This window comes from Cryptomeria japonica, chromosome 4 (genome assembly GCF_030272615.1).
Source record: "Cryptomeria japonica chromosome 4, Sugi_1.0, whole genome shotgun sequence".
Taxonomy (NCBI): domain Eukaryota; kingdom Viridiplantae; phylum Streptophyta; class Pinopsida; order Cupressales; family Cupressaceae; genus Cryptomeria; species Cryptomeria japonica.
In genome coordinates this window covers 568569814-568592079 of record NC_081408.1, presented here as the reverse complement: position 1 = coordinate 568592079, position 22266 = coordinate 568569814, and positions in this window count along the sequence as shown.

Sequence of the window (22266 nt, the reverse complement as noted above, 5' to 3'; positions counted from 1 at the left end):
GTTGAATTCCTTTGTAGATTTTAAAATTGGAATTTATTAAAAGTAATAATGAAAACTTTTAACCTATGAGGTCATTGTTGGTCAACTATATAATAGTTGGAATTTAAATATCTAAGGGGATTTAAATTCGACTTTAATATAAAATGAATTTATTAATCTAATATTATATCTAATTTGGCTAACTTTATTAATTTAATTTAAAGGCATTTTCGTGTTTGCTCAATTAATTATTTTTAATATGAGTTAACAGTATTTTTATGTAGTCTTGAGTATATTAATACTTTTGAGATAATTAATGTCTCTTGAATTATTGTTGGAGAAATTTTAATTAGGGGAAGTTAATTAATTTAGTTTAATTAATTAAGTAGTGACGACCCTTTTTAGGGAATAATTAGTCTACTCTAAGTGTTGATGCTATATTGATGGAGTTGATTAAACCAATTTTAGGAAACCATTTTATTTAATCTTGAGTTAACCTTTAGTTAAGACAAGACTTATTTATTCCTTTTTAAATGTAGATTATTTAATGTATTTATGTTGTTTTAAAAAAAAAAATTGTTCCGTTTTTGCCTAAAATTTTGGGCATGACATTTTGGTATCAGAGCAAGGTTTCCAACACTAGGAACCTTTCGCCATTATGTTTCGCTTTTAATATTAATTTCTTTAAGAATTGTTATTAATTTTATTTATACTTTATTTTATTTTATTGATCATTAAGGATGCTGCCAGTTACGTGACAAGCTCGTAAGCACGGTAGGGGTCCTAGACATGCTCGCATGACACACGAGGACATTGTGCAGGATGAGATGGATCCAAAAGGGGATCGGAAAGCTCCTCCCAAACAATTGATTAACCCCAATAGAGAGATTTTGGTTGCACTTCAAAACCTAATAGGAATTGTTCAGGATAGACTCCCAGAAGTAGATCGTTAGGCAGAACACTAGAATTCTGGGAGTCATAGATCCGCAGCTAGGGAGCAGAGTAGGAGTCCACCTCCTAACTGTATAGAAGCCTAGGCTGAACATGAGCTTGAGTCAGCCCATCTACCTGAGGCACCTCGAGTAGTGGCACTAGTTATTTTTGAGAAAGCACCCTGTGATCCCGGGGATCAGATCAGGGAGATTTTACGTCTTCAGCCACCATCCTTTGCAGGATCAACTGATGGGGTAGAGGCTGAGGCTTGGATTTTGAGTCTAGACAGGTGCTTCGGATTGTGTCCCTATGAGAGCAATTTGAAGGCACGGATTTCCATTCACCTTCTAAGAGGAACAACTTCCATGTGGTGGAGGCAAGAGGAGTACAAGAATGATTTAGCTAGGGACACTGTTACTTGGGACATCTTTACAGAGAGATTTAGAGATAGGTACCTATCAAAGCACTATAGGTAGCGCAAGATTGACGAGCTCCATGACCTTCAGCAGAAGGGTCTCTCCATGTCCTAGTATGAGAGCAAGTTCTTTGAGTTCTTACCCTATGTTGATTACCTTAAAGATGAGAAGTTACTCGTCAACTAGTTTATCAGATGATTGAATGCCAGGATAGCAAGAACAGTTAGGATGGCATCTCTAGGGAGCCTTCGAGTTGCCGTGGAGAAGGCCTTGATATCAGAGGAGATTCAGGGTAGATCGTAGGACACGCATGATCGGCATCAAAACCAAAACCCTATACCAAAGTCTTTTGGGTTCCAAAACCCCCACTAGAAGGGTAACCATAGGAATTCATCGAGGTACTTTAAACCCCCTCCTCCATAGCAGCCACAACAGAATCAAAGGCAAAGGCCTCCATAGGGTCAGCGGGGCTTTAATTCCAAGCAATGGCATTCACAAGGTCCTAGGCATGACCAGCGATCACAGGGTCCTTACACACCTCCGGCATGGACTCAGCAATCTGCCAGGGGTGGTTTCAGTGGTTCGAGCAAGATAGGAGGACAAGGATACTCTAGGCCACAGGGTGTTCAGTTTCAGACACGTGGTGCTTGTTTCACTTGTGGGGCCATGGGGCACATGACAAGAGAGTGTCCATAGGGTCAGATGGTAGGCAATCAGAGGATGGTAGGTTCAGAGCCTACAGCTGGGGACATGGGTAAGTCCCATATAGTCTTCACAATGGTTGACAATCATCAGGAAGAGCATCAGACCACAGTTATAGAAGCCGCAGGTATGATCAGAGGTAGAAGTGTTTCTATCTTATTTGATTTAGGAGCTACTGATTCTTTTATATCTCTATTGGTTGTGGAGTGTTGCGGGCTAGTGGCATCTAGGCAAAGTGTTAATTGAGAAGTGGAGTTGGTTTCAGGAGCTAGAGTATATGTTGAGTCAGTGGTTAGGGGTTGTTAGCTTCAGATTGGGAGTACAACCACCTTAGTAGATCTTCGAGTCACACCTCTAGGATCTTATGGCATTGTTCTTGGCATGGATTGGGTATACGGCCACAAAGACAAGATGGATTGTTTCTAGAAGAAGATCGAGTGTGTGGATGATCAAGGTACCTCCATAGTTATTTCAGGGATTTAGAGGCTCGTATCACTTCCTATGATTTCTGCTATGCAGATTAAGAAGAGCATGTGAAAGGGATGTCAGTTGTTTGCCATCACCATTAGTGATAGAGAGGAAGATAATGAGAGGGAGCCTTCCCTAGATGATCATCCCATCCTTGAGGAATTTGTAGATGTGTTTCCTTCTGAGCTACCTAGTATGCCACCTAGCAGAGAGATTGATTTTCACATAGATCTTGTACTAGGAGCTGAGCCGGTTTCAAGAGCACCATATAAGATGACCACAAATGAGCTTAATGAGCTCAAGATGCAGCTTGAGAAACTCTTAGAGAAGGGTCACATTCATCCTAGCATCTCCCCTTGGGGTGCACCAGTCATCTTCATGAAGAAGAAGGATGGGTCCCTTCGGTTATGTATGGATTACAGGCAGTTGAACAAAGTGACCATCAAGAACCGATATCCCTTGCCCAGAACCGATGACTTATTTGATCAGCTTTAGGGTGCCAAATTATTTTCTAAGATAGATCTAAAGTCAGGGTACCATCAGTTGAGGATTTTAGAGAGCGATATCCACAAGATCGCTTTTCGTACCAAGTATGGCCACTATGAGTTCATCGTGGTCCCATTCGGTCTTATGAATGCCTGGGTTGTATTCATGAGTCTCATGAATGGGATATTCCACACTTTCCTTGACCGATTTGTGATTGTGTTCCTTGATGACATATTGATATATTCTGAGAATGAGAAGGAGCATGAGGAGCACTTGAGACAGGTATTGCAGTGTTTGAGGGACAATCAGTTGTATGGCAGCTTGTCGAAGTGTGCATTCTTTAGATTAGAGGTCAGATATATAGGACATGTTATATCCTATGATGGGATCTCAGTTGACCCATCGAAGGTCAGAGCTATAATGGATTGGCCAGCGCCAACTAGTGTGAAAAAAGTCAGGAGTTTCATGGGTCTAACAGGGTACTATAGATGCTTCATTGAGGGGTTTTCTAGGGTTGCACATCCTATTACATCCCTTCAGTGAAAGGGAAAAAAATTTGAGTGGACAGAAAGGTGTGAGAGGGCCTTTTAGGATCTAAAAAGGGCACTCACTAGTGCACCTATCCTTGTTGTGCTAGAACCCTCATCTGATTTTATGGTATGTACAGATGCTTCCTTGGATGGATTAAGAGCAGTCCTTATGCAGGAGGGTCGAGCTAAAGCATATGAGTCTAGGAAACTTAAGACTCATGAGCTTAACTACCCTACTCATGACCTTGAGCTTGCAGCAGTAGTGCATGCACTTGTGAGGTGGAGACACTTCCTTTTGGGTCATCATTTTGAGCTTCATTCAGATCATTAGAGCTTGGAGTACATATTCACTCAGCCTAATCTTAATGCTCGTCAGAGGAGATGGATGGAGTTTTTATTTGAGTATGATTTTGATGTTCACTACATTAAGGGTAAATAGAACGTAGTTGCAGATGCCTTGAGTAGGAGACATCATGAGATATGCACCATGTTTATGGATACAGGTTTGAGAGGTCGTGTATTGTAGCAGCTGCCAGAGGATGAGTGGTATTTAGAGGTATGTCAGGTAGTGCGTTCTCAAGAGACCCTGGAAGGGAAATATGCAGACTATTCATTACAGTCTGATGGACTACTATGCCATAGAGGGCGTGTTGGGACTCATTAAATTTGAGTGAATTTGAGAGGCCCATTTCCAAATTTTGCTCTGCATTTCCAAATGATCATAAAATGAGTCAGTTTGAATGGCCTAATTAGAGAGAGGGTAAAATGGAGCCAGTTGATTTTCAAAGGGTAAGGCTTGGGAGGTATGCCCTACACCTTTCATTTGGCCTATGTAGTGTGTTGCAACTTGCAGATTTTAGTTTGGATCAATTTATCAGGTACCCATTTCAAGGGGTGAGTTGAAAGTGCATGTTAGGTGTAAATGCAGATTTTATTAAGTAGCCTACTTTGAGCTCCTATAAATTTTGCCCTATTGATCTTCATGTTGAAATAAAAAGTGGAATGAATTCTATGTATAAAAGTGTGCCTCCATGCAAAATTTCAAGTCTCTAGCAATTCATTTGCTCAGTTTAGCAAGCTCAATCTGTTTGCATTTTGTATGGTTTGACAAGTCCCTGTTTCAGTTGCTAGTTGGAGCCCTATTTTGCATAAGTGTAAAAGTTGCCTCAGTGAGTGTCATGTCAAAATGTTTGTTCTAGGATATTGTTGGTATAAATGACAAGCTATGTTTCCAATTTCAAGCTCCTTCCAATCTGTTTGATTAGTTTTCAAAAGGGTTTATTGGGACATCTTTTTCAGTGTTCCGTACTTTCATTGGTATATCAGTTAAAGTAGCCATTTTCATGAGCACACCATTCGCACCCAGTTAGCTTCTCGGTCAAACTGAGTATTCTAAGATTTGATATGTACTTCAAGGTACCTATGTCTCATATTTAAGCGTCTACGAAGATCATTTGATATTTTTAAGAAAGGCATCATGAGTTGCCTGCCCATTGACTTCATCAAGTCTGCAGTGTCGACAAAGCCAGTAGGTCATCTTTGACCATTAATATCTCTTCACTCAAGATTCATCTTGAAAAATCGCTTGGTAGAATTCATTTTTGTATATCAGAGTACACGCCTGTCAGATGGCGAGGTCTAGAAAGGTGTTTTGACTAGTTTGAAAATTACGTCTTCGCGATTAAATGTGAAAATGTGGCGCAGGCGCCTAGAAGTTGCGAAACTCAGTTTGATGATCCGAAAATGGTGCTAATTGATTCCAGATGTATGTTTAAGGTTCATGAGGCATTTCAAAGGTCAGTTGCATGAAAACAAAAAAAAATTAGCCAGACCCACTTTGGGGCCCGACCTAGCTCATGCTCATGCATTGATTTTGTTGGCAAATGGGTTTATTAAGAGATGATTTCGTTTCATTATGTGGGCATATAACAGAGAGGCTTTTATGGAATTTTATGGTTTTAAAAATTGGGGTCAATATATCATATGTTTAGTTTTCATTTTCCATTCATAGCTACTTTGAAAAAAAGAAGGAATAAACCCATATAAGATTATCCAAGAACATAGCTTGGGCACAAACACAATGATTTGAAAATGCCTATGGATGACTCTTGTAGTAATTAAAGACAATAAGAGAAGCAAAGATAGAGTCAAAGAGACTTTGACAGTTTGATAACGGAAAGAGAAGCTACAATATACAAAGATAGTGAAATCAAAACTACGAAGTCATTTACACAACAACACACAAGTAAATCAGAAATTAAATGAGTTTGAAAGTCTAATGATTGTTAAGAATAGTTGTAGCAGTTGGATGAGACATCCATGCTTGACAAAGGAAATAAGGGAGCCATTAAGTCACAGAGTTTATTACAGGAAAAACCCAGCCCTTCCACGTTTGAGCAGGTTTGTGAAACATTTAGCACTTAGAACTTTTAAAATAAATGCATAATAGCAACTGCAGACCCAAATTCTCCCCCATGTTGTGAGCTGGAAGGTGGAATTCAACATGGTAAAGGTAGATAGAAATCTCCAAACAAGTTGCAATTAGTAGGTCTTATGCCCACGTTCTCCCTGTCGTGCTAATGAAAAGGTTTTATTAACTTTCAAGCAAATGAAATTGTCAGGTTGTGTGTGAATGGTGGAGGAGACACTACAAAAACTTTCTTAGCAAATACAATAGAAAATGCCAAAATCCTCCCTCTGTGTGGCTAGTAAAAGGGCAAATGCAAAAAATTTCAAGGAAATAGTTCCCTAAAACTCCCTCACGAGCCTCCCTATCTCCCTGCTAGGAGCTGCGTGAGTCTCTGAGGTAAAAATCATGCAAAAATATCCCTCTGCGTGGGTCTTCATGCATAGTCTTTGATTGTGAGTGTGCATGGTGGATGAGGAAAGGCATTGAAACTTCACAAATTCCCTGTGTAGCGTGGCATGGCTGAATGCCATTTTAACTTTTGAGCAAATGCAAAAAGTGATTATACTGCCCAATTACCCCCATGTGAGGTGCAGGCTAGATGATGCCCCTACGTGGAGAGTATGGAGAGTTAAAATGAAATGTAAATGGTAGCCTCCTCCCTGCGTGGTGTTTGGAGTGTGGAGGGGCCAACGTTAAACCTCTTATGTGTGGTTGAAAAGGGCATTATAAAATTCAAGCAAACACCAAAGGTGCCATTAAAAGCCTTCAACATGCAACTCCAGGCTAAAATGTATTATCCCACATTGGTGCTGAGAGTGAAATATTTGGTATTTAAAAGCAAGGCTTCACCCATTCATAGTGTCAAAGCCTCAAGGGCTTTTGACACAAGGTGTTGGTTGGGCACCCAATTGGACCCCACGCATGGGGTGCATTTCCCGAGGTGACCAAGGAGGCCAAGTGGCGACTAGGTGGACCCCACATAGGAACGGATCCCAAGGTAGGTGAGTTTTGCAGAGAAAGGGCGACTTAACTGGTGAGCAGGTTGCAGGAGATTCGACGAAGCGCGTTGTTTCACGAAGCGGAGATGCACACCAGTTAACCATCACGAAGTGGCAAAAAGACTAATGAGTGAGCAAGTTCCATGAAGATCTATGGTCCGCGTTGATTCGTGAATGGAAGATGATCGAAAATTACCCTTCATGAAATGGCGAAAATCATGTGCGGAAAAGCGAAGGTTGGGCGAAGGTTAAAGAGTGAGCAGGTTGTAGAAGATCTGACGGTGCACATGATTTAATGAGCTGAAGATGCACACCCATTACCCTTCGTGAAACAGTGAAAGGTGATGTGGTAGGTCCAGCTTGCAGGTCCCATTGACGTGGCAGCTGAGGTGGCATACAAGTGGTAGGCCAGTGGTGGTGACGAGGCGAACAAGTGGCAAAAGATGAGGTGTCATCCCAGGTGGCACCCAGTGGACCCCATCAGTGAATCATAAGCCACCACGTGGTAGGGCATCAGGCCAAAAATTGGTTGAAAAATCAAAATTAAATATATAGTGCAAACTATAGGAGAAATTCAAAAAATTTAAATGATGGTCTATATTGCAATTTAATTCGTCTGAGAGGTTATTTTTGCCCAAAATAGAAAGTATTATACGTCGTTGGAAAGCTCTCAGAATGAGGAATGTAGTTATGAAATTATTTTCAGCAGATCTAAGATGTTTTGAGAGAATTTTCTATGGGAAGGAAAAAGGAAAATATTCGGTTAGGGAAAGAAGACACTTGGCAGTGTGTTATGCAAATCTGATTTTTTTCCCTCCTCTTCTTATTCCCAATTCTTCTCAATTGTAATGGTTCCAAAATTTTGGAGGAAGTGCTCCAGATTTCATGGCTTCCAATTCTGAGTTCTCTTTGAAATTGTACAAGGCAATGTCCTTTTCCATAGATTAGAGTATGATTCATGCTATAGGTGTTATTTGTTGCAGGTTCTTGTGTATGTAAGGCATGCACAAATTCCTACAGAATTTGTCTCTGAAATGTATCTTCATTTTATTCAAATCTGATTCTTAAGGAGGATCAAGTTTATCATGATCAGTTGTGTATGTGAGTGTAATGCTTGTTTGTAGGTTATCTTCAAGGAAGATTTTAAACTCTGTGAGCAAACATCAATAAAATAGGGTTCATGTTTCTGGATCTGATATTTTCTGTGGATAAGCTTAGTAATGCATTTATGCAAGGCATTAATGTAGGAATATTTCATGATGAAGATGGATTTGCAGTGAGTGTTTTCATTTGTAGTCTGATGTATGACTCTGTTGCCCTTGGAGAAGGCACCGATCTTGTAGATTTTGGGGTTTTCTCAGAGATTTAAAATCAAATCAGAATATCTACCTTTATTTTATGTTCTGTGGGAATGTTTCATCCATCTCATGCTTCAACTTAGTTGAGATGTCAATGTGGATTTAGCCCATCCATAGTAACCTCCTAGTTGTTAAGCCTTGTGAGATCTATCTGCTTTATTGATGTTGTCATATGTGGATAAATGAGTTTGATTCAGTGCATCAAAAGGGTGTCCCCCCTAGGTCTAGCAGAACCTGAAGTGTAAGAGGATCAATTAGGGTCCTATGTTATGTTGTCCAAGTCCTGATGTGTTCTATAGAGTCAAATTGGCTATTTCATAGAATCAATTGCAGGTAAACTCAGGTTAATCATTTTTGATGAACAATAGGGTGCATCTATGTACCTTCTTCTAGAGGATTGTGTGATTTCATTGTGTTGGAGGCTCATAGAGCTCCTTATGCAATGCATCCCGGAGTTAAGAAGATGCATGCAGATTTGAGACAGTTATATCATTGGCCAAGTATGTGATAATAAATTATTGTACTAGTAGCCTGATGCCTTGAGTGCTAGAGAGTCAAGGTAGAGCACCACCATTCAGGTGGGTTGCTCTAGTCTCATGTGATACTAGAGTGGAAATGGGATACTATATCGATAGACTTTGTCATTGGTCTTCCTATGTCGACGCATCATCATGATGCCATCATGGTGACAATTGACAAGTTGACCAAGATGGCCCACTTCTCACCAGTCTAGACTACCTTCATAGCACCAGTAGTGGCATAGGTATTCTTGTGGGATATTGTCAGACTTCATGCCATTTCACGCAAGATTATCTCAGATAGAGACCCCCTCTTCACTTCTTCCTTTTGGAAGGCATTACAGGTAGCAATGGGTACCAGACTCAATTTCAGTACATCCTATCATACGGAAACGGATGGATAGACAGAGAGGGTAAACTAGGTATTAGAAGACCTGCTCTATATGTACATCATGGATCATCAGACCTAATGGGAAGAGTACCTTCATTTAGTAGAGTTTTCCTATAATAATGGGCATAACACTTCTTTGGGGATCCCAACTTTTCAGGCTTTGTATGGCAGACCTTGCAGGATACCTTTGAGTTGGGACCCCATTGAGGATAGAGTAGCCATAGGTCCTGAGATGGCTCGTGATATGGAGCAGCATGTGATTTTGATTAGACAACACCTTAGAGAAGCATGAGATAGGTAGAAGTATACAGATGTGAAGAGGATAGATCGTATCTTCATGGTAGGGGACAGAGTTTTCTCAAGAGTGCGACCACATAAGAGTCTAATCCATTATGGAAAGGGCTCTAAGCTCGCACCTCGCTTTGTCAGACCACTTGAGATCCTTGAGAGGATAGGACCAGCTGCATTCATCTAGCTTTGCCACTTAGTCTGTCATGCATCCACGATGTGTTTCATGTATCAGTTTTGAGGAAGTAAATTTATAATGAGTCTCATATTCCAGATTGCGATGCCTTGCAGGTGGAGTCAGACAAGCAGCTAGCTTTGGAGCCCATCTGCATTTTGGCTCACCGGATGCTGTCTCTTTGAGGTCGAGAGATGGACTAGGTTAGGGTCTAATGGGATTGTTATGACTAGGTTATGACATCATGGGAGGACGCAGCACAAATGAGATCTCAGTACCCCAATCTTTTTTATGAACTCTAGGAGGAATTTCATGCCTAGAGGGGGAGGGTGTGAGGCCCTACCCCAAGCCATCATAGCATTTCAGTTATTTTCATGTTGGACCTATTATTGATAGTATATTTTGATGCGTTATGGACATAGACTTTATATGGTCGAGTGTTTGGATAACATTGATATGATTATCTCATTTACTTTGTTTTGTAGTACTTTATTTTGATGCTAGAAATTATGGATGCATGCTCTATAAATGATTTAATTCCATGATTATGATGATGATGCCATTTAGTAGATTATTTTATGTGGATGCTATAGATAATTGGATACTTGATTATTATAATTGAAATTGTATGCAGTGTCTAAATTTGTATTCTTTTTAAATGATAATATTATATGTGATTTTTGGAATTACTAATGTGCAACTGAGATGTGCAGGAAAATTATTCCATGTGACCATGGAAACTATTCGGAGAATCAAGCCTAGACCTATGTGTGTTTGTGAAGCCAAGCGTTGTCTATTTGGAGAGACAACACATCATTTGTAAATGTATTTTAATTTGTAAATGTTATGCTTGGATGTGTGTTTAATTTGGAAATTGTTTAATTTATAAATTCCAAAAAAAGGGGACATTTGTCATGTGTATTTTAGTGATGTGTAATTCTTTTTTGTAGTGTCACTTGACACATGTGTTGTAGGATAACTTGGCAATGACATGTCCCTTTGGAGAAAATTTGTTTCACCAATGCATATTTTTCAATTATCTTAGTATGGTCCCAAGAAAGTCTTGGATAAGAAGCCATTGGAAAGGTCAACTCAGAGTTGACCCGTAGGTAAACTTTGGGTGAATTTTTAGAGGGTTAAACTAACTCCTAGGGTCAAGTTAGGGGCATTTTTAGTGGGCCATATGATGTACCTATGGATGAAGGTCAAATTTAGCCATGTGTCCACTCCCTAGGGCCTGTTTAGCCACCCCAAATATTGAGTTTCCCAAGTTGGTCGAATTTCAACTTTAGAGGAGCCTTCCTAGGTTAGACAACCCTCCTCATGAGTGGCATTGCTCTTCCCCATTCCTTGTTACCTTTTTGAGGTTCCTTGGTTAGAGAGTTTGTAAGGTGTTGGAAAGACCAACCAATGAACATCCTTCACCCTTCCCAAGTGGGTTGGAAAGAGTGAGGAGTGTCTTCTTAGGGAATAGTTTGGGAGGGAAAAGTTTGATCACTTACTCTCCATTTTGGAGATTTAGATTCTTGAGTAGTTTTTGTAAGTTTTTTTGGAATATTTTGGCTAAGTCTTGAAGGAAAAAGATAGTGGATTTGGGCAGCTCTTCTACAAGATTCACCATCCCTTTTGGCAGATTTAAGGTTGGTTGTTTTTCTAGCTCTTGTATGTTGTTGTACATTTGAAAAGATTGCTTGTTATACTTGTTTTCATTGTTGATATCTTAGTGTGTTAGGAAGATGTTGAACTCTTCCCTATGTGTTCTTTTATTTTGTTATTGTGATTTTTGAGTTTTGTTTTGGGAGTTTTCAAGGCCAAACTCACCCTTGGGAGGGTAGAGTGGCCTTGGAGTGAAGGGTTGTTTGATAGCCTATGAGTGTAGAGGCTTTCTTTGGAAGAGAGTGATTTATAAGGGGTTATGGAACCCTTGCTACATAGTATTTTATTTAAGCAATGGGGTCATAAGGGGAGTTTGTTGGCTTGTATGTCTTGGGCGACATAAGGAATTGCAGGGACAAGTTTGGAACTTGTGGATGTGTTTATTTTGTAGCCTTGCAATGGCATTATGTTCTCCTACTTGCAGAATTCTCCTCTAGGTATATGGTTCACCTTCACCCTACTTGAAAAGTCACACAAGTGACATTATTTATCCTTGGGATGGGAGTGTTAATGTTGTTATGAGTTTTCTTGCTTGTATGTGTTTTGAATGTGTGTTTCCCATCTAGCCTTGGTTCTCCTAGCTCGAGGGTGGCTTCTTGTAAGCCTAGGTTGGGAGGTGAGCCTCCATGGTCCTATTGTTTATTGTATTTTAGTTGCAGAAAAGAAAAAGGAACTTCTTATTGTATTTAGTTGCAGAAAAGAAAATGTAACTATTAGAATAGTTTTTACCATGTAATAAAGATGTATTTTACATTTGAAGTATTTATATTTTTGCAAAAAGAAGAATTTGAGTTATTTCATTAATTCTGTTTATTGCTTGTGAAGGATAAAAATAAACTGGCTTTCTATTTTTTATTTAATAGGAAAATGAAAACCTATTTAAAAAGAAAAATAGATGTAGTTTTAAGTTGTTTCATTTTGCTTTCATGTTATTCCCCAAGATAAAAAACAATGAAATCATCTAAATGTTAGTAGTGCAGTTTTTAATAAAAGAGGAGAAATATTTATTTCTGTCTATAGTTAAACACCAAAAATTATTAGGCAACTTAGAAACGGTATTTAATCTTACAATGCTTCTTGTTGTTAATAAACAAATAGATTTTAGAAGAGGTTGATTGCAGCTATCGAAAAAATCATTTCTGCTATATTTAGTATTTTGTAAATACATTTATTGTTATTATATATTTTTGTTTAAATCTGGAAAAAGCATGTGAAGTGGAAAATAGTCTAATCTAGATATTGTTATTTCATACCAAAAGAAAACTACATGTTAATGAATGAAAATTAAAAAAATTACCTCTATTATGTTATTTGAAATCAAAAAAGTTAATTGTATGCTATTTTTACTCTATTTTGTTATTTATCATACCCTTCTAAAATGTTTTGGAAGAAACAGATTTAAAACAAGAAATATATATATATTAATAATTATGCCTAATGTTAAAAAAAAAAAAAATGCATCTAATTGTTGTATTTATTCTAAACTAAAATGATTAATACATATTCTGCATCAAAGTTGAAGTATATAAATTTAGTAAACTATAAGAAACCTAGAATTAGAGAAAATGCTAACTTTTCTAAGTATTCTGATTTTTTTCATATTAAAATCCTAAGAACAATTTGCAATATATATATATATAAAATACTCATGTATATATATATGTACCCTAAAATATAGATTATAATGCTTGTTGTTAAAACCCATATATATATATATATATATATATATATATATATATATATCTGTGTGTGTGTGTGTAATGTACATACATACATACATACATACATACATACATACATATATATATATTAATGTTTTTTTAAAAAAAAAAAAAAAAAAAAAAAAGCAAAAAAAAATTAACCTATGTCAAATTGGGATGGGGGAGTCGAGGGCTCTACCCCGCCCCGCCTCCTTGTAGGTTGCCGCAATGCAGTGCGGCCACCACTGTGGGTTAAATCATAGTGGACGACTCGACTGCCACTTTGGGTTAAGCCGCAATGGTTGGCTCAACCGCCACTACGGGTTAAGCCGCAGTGGTCGGCTCGGTCGCCACTACGGGTTAACCACAGTGGATGGCTTGGCCACCAATGTGGTTAAACCGCAGTGGTCGGTTGTGGCCGCCACTATGGTGAGCCTCAGTTCAACACCTCCCCCCCTCAAAAATTCTTCAGCCCTCTTCTCCTTCCTCCGCCACCATGAAACCCTGCACACACACATACACGCACACCAAAAACAAAAAGAAAGAAAACAAAAGGGGGGGTTAAGACAAAAAAACCTAACCCATTTTCGGGTTAGGGTTAGCAATGGGAAAATAAAGAAAAATATTTAAGATATAAGAAATAATCCAACCTTAGTTAGGGTTCAAAATATAATAAGAGTATAATTGAAACGAGGGGGAAACCCTTTTCAATTTGAGATGGGTAAAACCCATTTGCATTTTAGTTAGTTAAATAGGAGAGTTATTTCTACATTAGTTTTGGAGAATTTCAACTTTAAATAAAATCCATAATTCTTTTAGTGGTTATATTTATATATATAAAGATTAAGTTAAATTCCTTTGTAAATTTTAAAATTGGAATTTATTAAAAGTAATAATGTAAACTTTTAACTTATGAGGTCATTGTTGGTCAACTATATAATAGTTGGAATTTAAATATCTAAGGGGATTTAAATTCAACTTTAATATAAAATGACTTTATTAATCTAATATTATATCTGATTTGGTTAACTTTATTAATTTAATTTAAAGGCGTTTTCGCATTTGCTCAATTAATTATTTTTAATATGAGTTAACATTATTTTTATTTAGTCTTGAGTATATTAATACTTCTGAGATAATTAATGTCTCTTGAATTATTGTTGGAGAAATTTTAATTAGGGGAAATTAATTAATTTAGTTTAATTAATTAATTAAGTAGTGACGACCCTTTTTAGGAAAAAATTAGTCTACTCTAAATGTTGACGCTATATTGATGGAGTTGATTAAACCAATTTTAGGAAACCATTTTATTTAATCCCGAGTTAACCTTTAGTTAAGACAAGACTTATTTATTCCTTTTTAAATGTAGATTATTTAATGTATTTATGTTGTTTTAAAAAAAATATATTTGTTTCATTTTTGCCCAAAAGTTTGGGCATGACACCTTCTTCCTTCATACCTACTTGATCTCCCTTTTCTTTGCATTTGCAGTCTTGGGAGCAGGTCTTACCTTCTTCTGTTGATTGGTCCTTTCTCTACCAAATTCTGCAGCATGAACAAAAGCATTACTGTAGAAGCAGACTATGTTCATACTGTAGTTAGCACTGGACCTATTCTATTCTATGTTATGTTATTCTGCTAGGTTATGGGCTGGTTTATGTAACATGTTGGTTGATGCTCCCAATGCATTACCGGTTGGATTTATTGTTTGGATTATGTTGTTTCGGTCTTAAGACGACTTGGTTGATCATTAGATTGTGGGTTTAAGTTATAAATTTATTGTATTATCTTTTAGGTGGCCGACCTAATTGTTTAGGTCCCGGGTTGGTATAAATATGATGTAAGATCTCTTTGTAGATCATACCTGATCATGTATGGTATGGGATTATGCGAACAATGTAGTAATCATTTATGCAGAATACTTGGTCGGTCATAGGTGATAGAATTGAGTTTGTGGAAGAGGTTTTAAGCCTCTAGTATTGATCTTAACTGGAACTGTACTCAAGCATGGGAGATGCTATACTTGCAGTTCAATCTTCATTCTAAATTGTTGTCTGATGTTTTCTATAGTCAATGAGACTTCTTTTGTGATGAACAGTGTGCTCTAGGTTGTTGGCCTTCCTGCATGTGTTGGCCCCTTATTGTAATATTTATTCATTTGATGAGTGGATAGATATTGTGGGTCTCCAATCCCATCGTGGTTTTTCCTCTTTGAGGTTTTCCACATATAAATATATGGTATTATGGTGGTTATCTTTGTGGTTGCATTATTGCTTATTGTTATATACTTTTATGTTTATCGATTTCTAAGTTGTTGTATTAATAAGGTTAAATTTCTCCATTTTGGGAGAACACTGATTCACCCCCCATCTCAGTGTTCTTGGATCCCAACAATTAGTATTAGAGCCTGGTGCTTTAGAGTAAGTCTAACAACTTGAGGAAGATCTTAATTCCAGAATCTATGGAGATAAGTTTAAGGAAGGAACTTCAAGTAGCATTTGAAGATTATGATGCTGAAATGATTAAGAACTTGAAGTTACAAGATGAATTAAATTCTGCAAAGGAAATCATTCTTATCCTATAGGTGAGGTTGTCATCTATTCAAGCTAAAAGGAAGGAACTATTTCAAAATCAGGATGATGAAGAGAAGAATTCCCTTAAGGAACAATGTCAGAAGCTGAGTTAGAAGAATATGGTCATGAAGAGTGAAATGCAAGCCCTAACTATGAGGATGTCCAAGGAGATTGAATACTGGAAGAAGAATGAAAAAAATCTTGCTATATCTCTGAAAGACAGATCTAAGGAATGCATTAGGTTGAGAACTAAATTGGTGCAATCATAGAATAATGAGCAATAATTGGAAATAATGTTAACAATCCTAAGAGATGATCTGACTATTGCAAATGAATACAAAGATAAGTTCAAGGTTAGTTCTGCTAAGCTTGATGAATTATTGAAGGATCAAAGGGACATTAGAGACACTAGAGGTCTTGGATTTGAGCATGGAGAAAGCTCTGGTACTGCAAATGAAGATCAGAAGGTTAACCAGAATCTGAGGTCACCGTTAAGGCAACTAAATGCACATAAATTTAATGGTAGATGCTTTGTTTGCAATATATTTAGTCATATGGAAAGACATTGTAGAAATAGAGAAAATCAGAATAATAATGCAATTCTCGGTAAATGTTCAAATTGTAAGAAGTATGGTCATAGGAAAAAATATTATAGAATGAATGTGAAATGTCATGCATGTGGAAAGTTTAGACATATGGCTAATCAATGCAAGTCAAGGAATGACCAAAGCTATAGTAAGGCAATTCAGAAGACCAATGTCACTTGTTATGCATGCAACAAAGAAGGACATATTGCCAAATTTTATAGAAGCAAGAACCCACCAAAAGGAAGTGATAAATCTAATGAGAAGGGAAAGCAAATGTTTGATGACATTCGGAAGGAGCATGAGAAGAAGTGGGTTATGAAGTCTGAGGATCAACTGGCAGAATCATTTGCCCTAGATGTTCATTTGGCTGAATGATATACCCCAGTTACTCAACCAACAGAGCAAAATGTTCCTGCACCGACTGCAAACTCATCCAGTAACTAAGGCATTCACCTTAGGGGGAGGCAAATTGATGACAAATCTTGCATTGCCCCTAGTAGTGGTCGGAAATCCTGTTAGTGATATTTGGAAGTCAGTTTGAAGGTTTATCGACAAATATTTATGGATCTTGGATTTAGTTTGGTTAACCGGTAAGTCACTATGAGTTATGGTTTGGTCATCCATCTATAGTTAAGTATTTTAGAATCTTTGGTAGTGAATTGGAATTTTGATCCTAGATGTGATGGAGGAATATTTCTTGGTTACTCTAATGGAAGCAAATCATATAGATGTTATAACAAGAGATTGTAGAGAATTATGGAGAGCACTAATGTCAAGGTGGATGAGAAGAATAGAAGTCAAATCAGAATTTATGAGCAAGAACTGACAGTGGAAATGGTCTTAACTGAACTGGTAACACCTTTACTGGAATAGAATGCTAAACCAATTACTCCGACAGTATCAGAAAATTCAATAGTAACTGAAGATCAGGGAAGAGGAACAGAGAGTCAAAATATTCCTAGGTATGTAAGGCTAAATCATTTAGAAGATCAGACAATTGGACAAGAAGAAGGTTGGCAGTTGATGAGGTATGCTTAATTTCCTTAATTGTATTGGCATCAGTTATTGAAGCTTGTAAGGTTGAATGTTGGATGAAAGCTATGGAAGAGGAATTGGATCAGTTAGAAAATGACAACACATGGTCTTGGATGTTATTGGAACTTGGCTTGATTGGTTTGCAATGGATATTCTTAGAAGGAAGGAATTGATTATGTTGGATCCTTGCTCTAGTAGCTATGATTTTCAGATATTTTCAAGGATTATCTGGTATGGTTTTTGTTTTATGATGACTTTACACTATGAGCATGTTTAGATGCGGATTGGGCTAGAGTTACAGGTAACCAGATAGGCTCATCTGGTGAAGCTTTATTTCTTGGAAAGAATATTGTTTCATGGATTAGCAGAAGCAGTCATGTACTTCTTTATCTACTGTTGAAGCTGAGTATGTTGCTACTACTACTAACTATACATAGGTTCTATGGATGAAGCATATGTTGAAGGATATAAAGCTAGATTGTAATGTACCGATAGTTATTCATTATAATACCTCTGCTGCTATTGACATATCAACGAATCTTGTATTTCTATCAAGTATAATTTTCTAAAGGAATCAGTGGAAGCAAATGAAGTCAGATTGGTTGAGGAATCATTTGAGCATTTGAGAGATAGGTTGAGATTTTCTACCCCTCTGGTAGAGACTTGAGTTATCCTATTTGGCATCAATTTGGTATGCATTATCACAGATATTATTCATTCTGAATTGATGAGTTGGTGCTACTACTTAGGGGGAGTAGTTACTCTTGTGATTCAGAGGATTTATGATTTTGCTATGATATTTATGTCAAATTTTTGGCATTGATGTCAAAGGGGGAGAGATATTCATGGGAAAAAATTAAGGAGTTATATACATAAAGGGGAGATATATTTATGTGGTAAACAAAGCTTAATAGAGATATCAGTCTAAGGGGGAGATTATTGACACAAGGAGGAGAAATAGAATTTCTGATTGGTTTTATCCCATTGGGGGAGTTTTGTTTTGGTCTATGGATGGTTAATTGGTATAGAGATATTTGATTCAAAATCTCATTGTCATATCATGTTGTGGGAGATTGTTGGTTGTCTTCCATTGGGGGAGACCTGTTTGGAATTTCTTGGCACTTAGATGTTTTCATATATAGTGTTGCCATCAATGCCAAAGGGAGAGATTGTTGGCAATTTGGAGCAATTGATTATATGTTGCATTGATGTTTGTCATTGATGGCAATACTAGCTACTTTGCTTGTTTACTGGTATCTGGTTGGTCCCGGTAGGATGATTGGTTTCTAGTTGGTAAGATCATGTTGATCTGGTATTCTTTAGTCTATGGAATTGGTTTGGATGGGTTATTCATGTGTTCCTGATGTGTATCATATTCATTTGGTTCAAGATTTGATGATCTTGAAGCTATCACTTGTTCTAGTAAGCCTTTTGGTTACCAGTGAGGGTTTCATCGATAGAGCTTTGTTGAAGATCTTTTGATATTATGCATAAGTGGTGTTGGTGCTATTAGGTCATGGAGACAACTAAGAGGGGGGGGGTGAATCAGTTGTCTAATAAATTCAAACCCAAAACCATTTAACCAACTTAATGCTTAATACCGATAAACCAGTTAAGTATTCTGGTAGACAGTGTTAACAGTAAATTGCTATATTGGTAAAGATTAATGCATGAAACATAAACATAAAGTCATCCACAACACATAACACCAATATTTGTATGTGGAAACCCTGTAAGGGGAAAAAACATGGTGGGAAACCTTACCCACAATCAAATGATACTACTGCAGATAGTAAGTGTACATAAATGGGGTCTGTACATGCAGAAAGGCAACAACCTAGAGCTCACTGCTCAATCATAAATGGGAGTCACACTGACTACAGTTGGATGGTTAAATCCAATAAGAATGTACTGCACAAAATAACATCTTCATATGCTGGATTCAGTACCGGTGTAATGCTGATATGCTTCTACAAAAACCTAGCTTCACCTTCAAATGATGTCTTTGTGTATACCTCTACTTAATGTTGCATATACCTTCTCACAAACCTTTTTTGCATTCCACATTCGATCTTGCAAATAAGATCTTATATTTATACCATAACCTAAGACCAATTTTAGTAGGTCGGCTCTACAAGATATTACAAAAAACATTTTACAAACAATATAATATCCGATGCAATAACTAATTGCACATGTCAGCTTAATGCATTTATAATAATAATAAATCATCTCCATAGCATGTCATGCTGATCTGAAAAAGATAAACCTGTCGGTGTAACCCTGGACCTATTTGCTGGTAAAAGCAAATATGCAAATATGAATATACCAATGATTAATTCTTCAAAAAAAAGTGTCCACATGATGTCTTTGACATTACCAAGTGTCTTTTATATCCTTACCATATACCAGTAACTTTGCAATAGTTACTTGCTTGCCGGTAAATGTTGTTGGATCTACAAAGTGCTAGTGTTCCAGTAGGCGTTGACATCAATGACAAAACCATACCAAAATACCAAAAATCTCCCCCTTTGGCATTGATGAAAACACAAGATGGAAAAACCATCAAAGTGCCAAAACAGAAATGCAAAATACCAAAAACAAACAATCTCTCCTAAACAACAATCTCTCCCCCTGGGAGCAACATGTGTTTATCCAAAGATTTATTTTCAATCCCAATCTTTCTATCAATCTTTCCTCAAAGATAATGTGTTTTTCCATAGATATCTCTCCCCCTTTGACATCAAATGCCAAAGTTCATATACAAAATACCAGTCAATTCAATATACCAACTACTCCCCCTGAGACGTAGCTTCCTCATCAAAGACCGGAGTAAAAGATTTGTCTTTCAATTCTGTTAGTTGATGACAATCATCAACTGTCTAAGTTTCTACCGGTGGTGGTATGACTCCAAGCTGATCTCTGAGATATTCAAAAGTCTCCTTAGGTAAAGGTTTTGTGAAAATATCTGCAAGTTGTTCTTTAGTATTCACATAAACCAGTTTTATCTCCTTTTCTTCAACTTTTTCCCTTAGAAAATTTAGTTTGATAGAAACATGTTTAGTTTTAGAGTGTAATAATGGATTCTTAGATATATCAATTGTTGTAGTGTTATCACAATATATAGTAATAGGTTTCTTGCATTTTACCTTTGTCTTTCAACATTTGCTTAAGCCATAGTACCTGTGTACAGTTAGTTGCTGCTACAACATATTCTGATTCTGCTATTGATATAGATGTACAACTCTGTTTCTTACTCAACCAAGAAACTAATCTCTTTCCAAGAAAGAATGCTCCTCTAGTGGTGCTTTTTCTATCATCCACATCTCCTGCCCAATTTGCATCTATGTATACACATAGATCAAAATTTTCATCTCTAGGATACCGTAATCCAAAATTTGCAATGCCTTGTAAGTATCGAAAATTCCTTTTTACTACTGATTCATGATTTTCCCTAGGTTTACTTTGAAATCTAGAAACAATACATACTGCATTCATAATATCAGGCCTGGTTTGTGTCAAATACAGTAAACCTCCTATCATAGATTTGTATCTAGTTGGATTAACAGGTGTAGATTCATCCCTCTGAGATAATTTGTCATTTGTAGTCATAGGTGTGCTTACCGGTTTAGAGTTCTCCATCCCAAATTTCTTTAGTAATTCTTTCAAGTACTTGGATTGACTTAAAAAAATACCTTTATCAGTCTGTGAAATCTACAATCCTAAAAAGAATTGTATTTCTCCAATCATAGACATTTCAAATTCTTGTTGCATTTTAATAGAAAATTCCTTACATAATCCATCTTCTCCTCCAAAGATTATATCATAAATTAATACTTCTATAATCAAGATGTCATCATTAGTTATTTTGTAATATAAATTGTTGTCTACATTTCCTTTAGTAAAACCAATCTTTAAAAGATACTTATCCAACCTTGCATACCAAGCTCTTGGGGCTTGTTTCAATCCATACAGAGCTTTTCTTAACCTGCAAACCATATCATTGTCATCTATCAAAGAAAATCCACCAGGTTGTTCAATATAGACTTTCTCTTCAAGATCTCCATTCAAGAATGCACATTTAATATCCATTTGATAAACTTTGTAGTTCTTGTGAGCTGCAAAAGCCAAGAATAATCTGACTGCCTCAATTCTAGCTACCGGTGCAAAGGTTCCATTGTAATCAACTCCTTCTTTCTGAGAATATCCCTTACACATTAGTCTTGCTTTATTTCTGACAACCTTACCATCTTCATTAAGTTTGTTTCTAAATACCCATTTGGTTCCAATTACATTTTTATCTTTAGGTCAGGGAACTAATGTCCAAGTATTATTTTTCTGAATTTGTCCTAATTTTTCTTCCATAGCTTTAATCCAAAATTTGTCTTCACATGCCTCATTGATAGATGATGGTTCAGTTTGAGAAATAAGACATACCTCTTCATTTGCCAATCTTCCTCTTGTCATAACTCCTTTAAATTTGTTTCCAATTATCTGATCTTTAGAATGATTCAATCTTACATATCAGGGTGTCTTAGTTTGTTGTTGTTCTTCAATTACTGTGGAATCCTCTGATGGTACTGGGGTAAATGGATCTTCATTCTATACCGGTGGATTTAGTGTAGGTTCATTTATTACAATTTCTATTGCCAGTTTAGAGTCTATATACCTTGAAGTTCCTCTAAATTGTTCAACAATCTTTATATTTGTACTCTCAACAATTTTCTACAATCTCTTATTAAAACATCTATATGCCTTGCTCTTAGATGAATAACCAAGAAATATTCCTTCATCACTTCTAGGATCAAATTTTCCAATATACTCATCTCTTCTAATATAACATTTACTTCCAAAAATTTTGAAATACTTAAGAGTAGGAGTACTCCCAAACCATAGTTCATGAGGGGTCTTACCGGTTTCACCTTTGGTGTGAACTTTGTTGAATGTATAGACAACAGTGCTAATTGCTTCTCTCCAATACACATGTGGTAAATTTTCTTCAGATAACATACTTCTTGTTGCATCCAAGATAGTTCCATTTTTCCTTTCAACAACTCCATTCT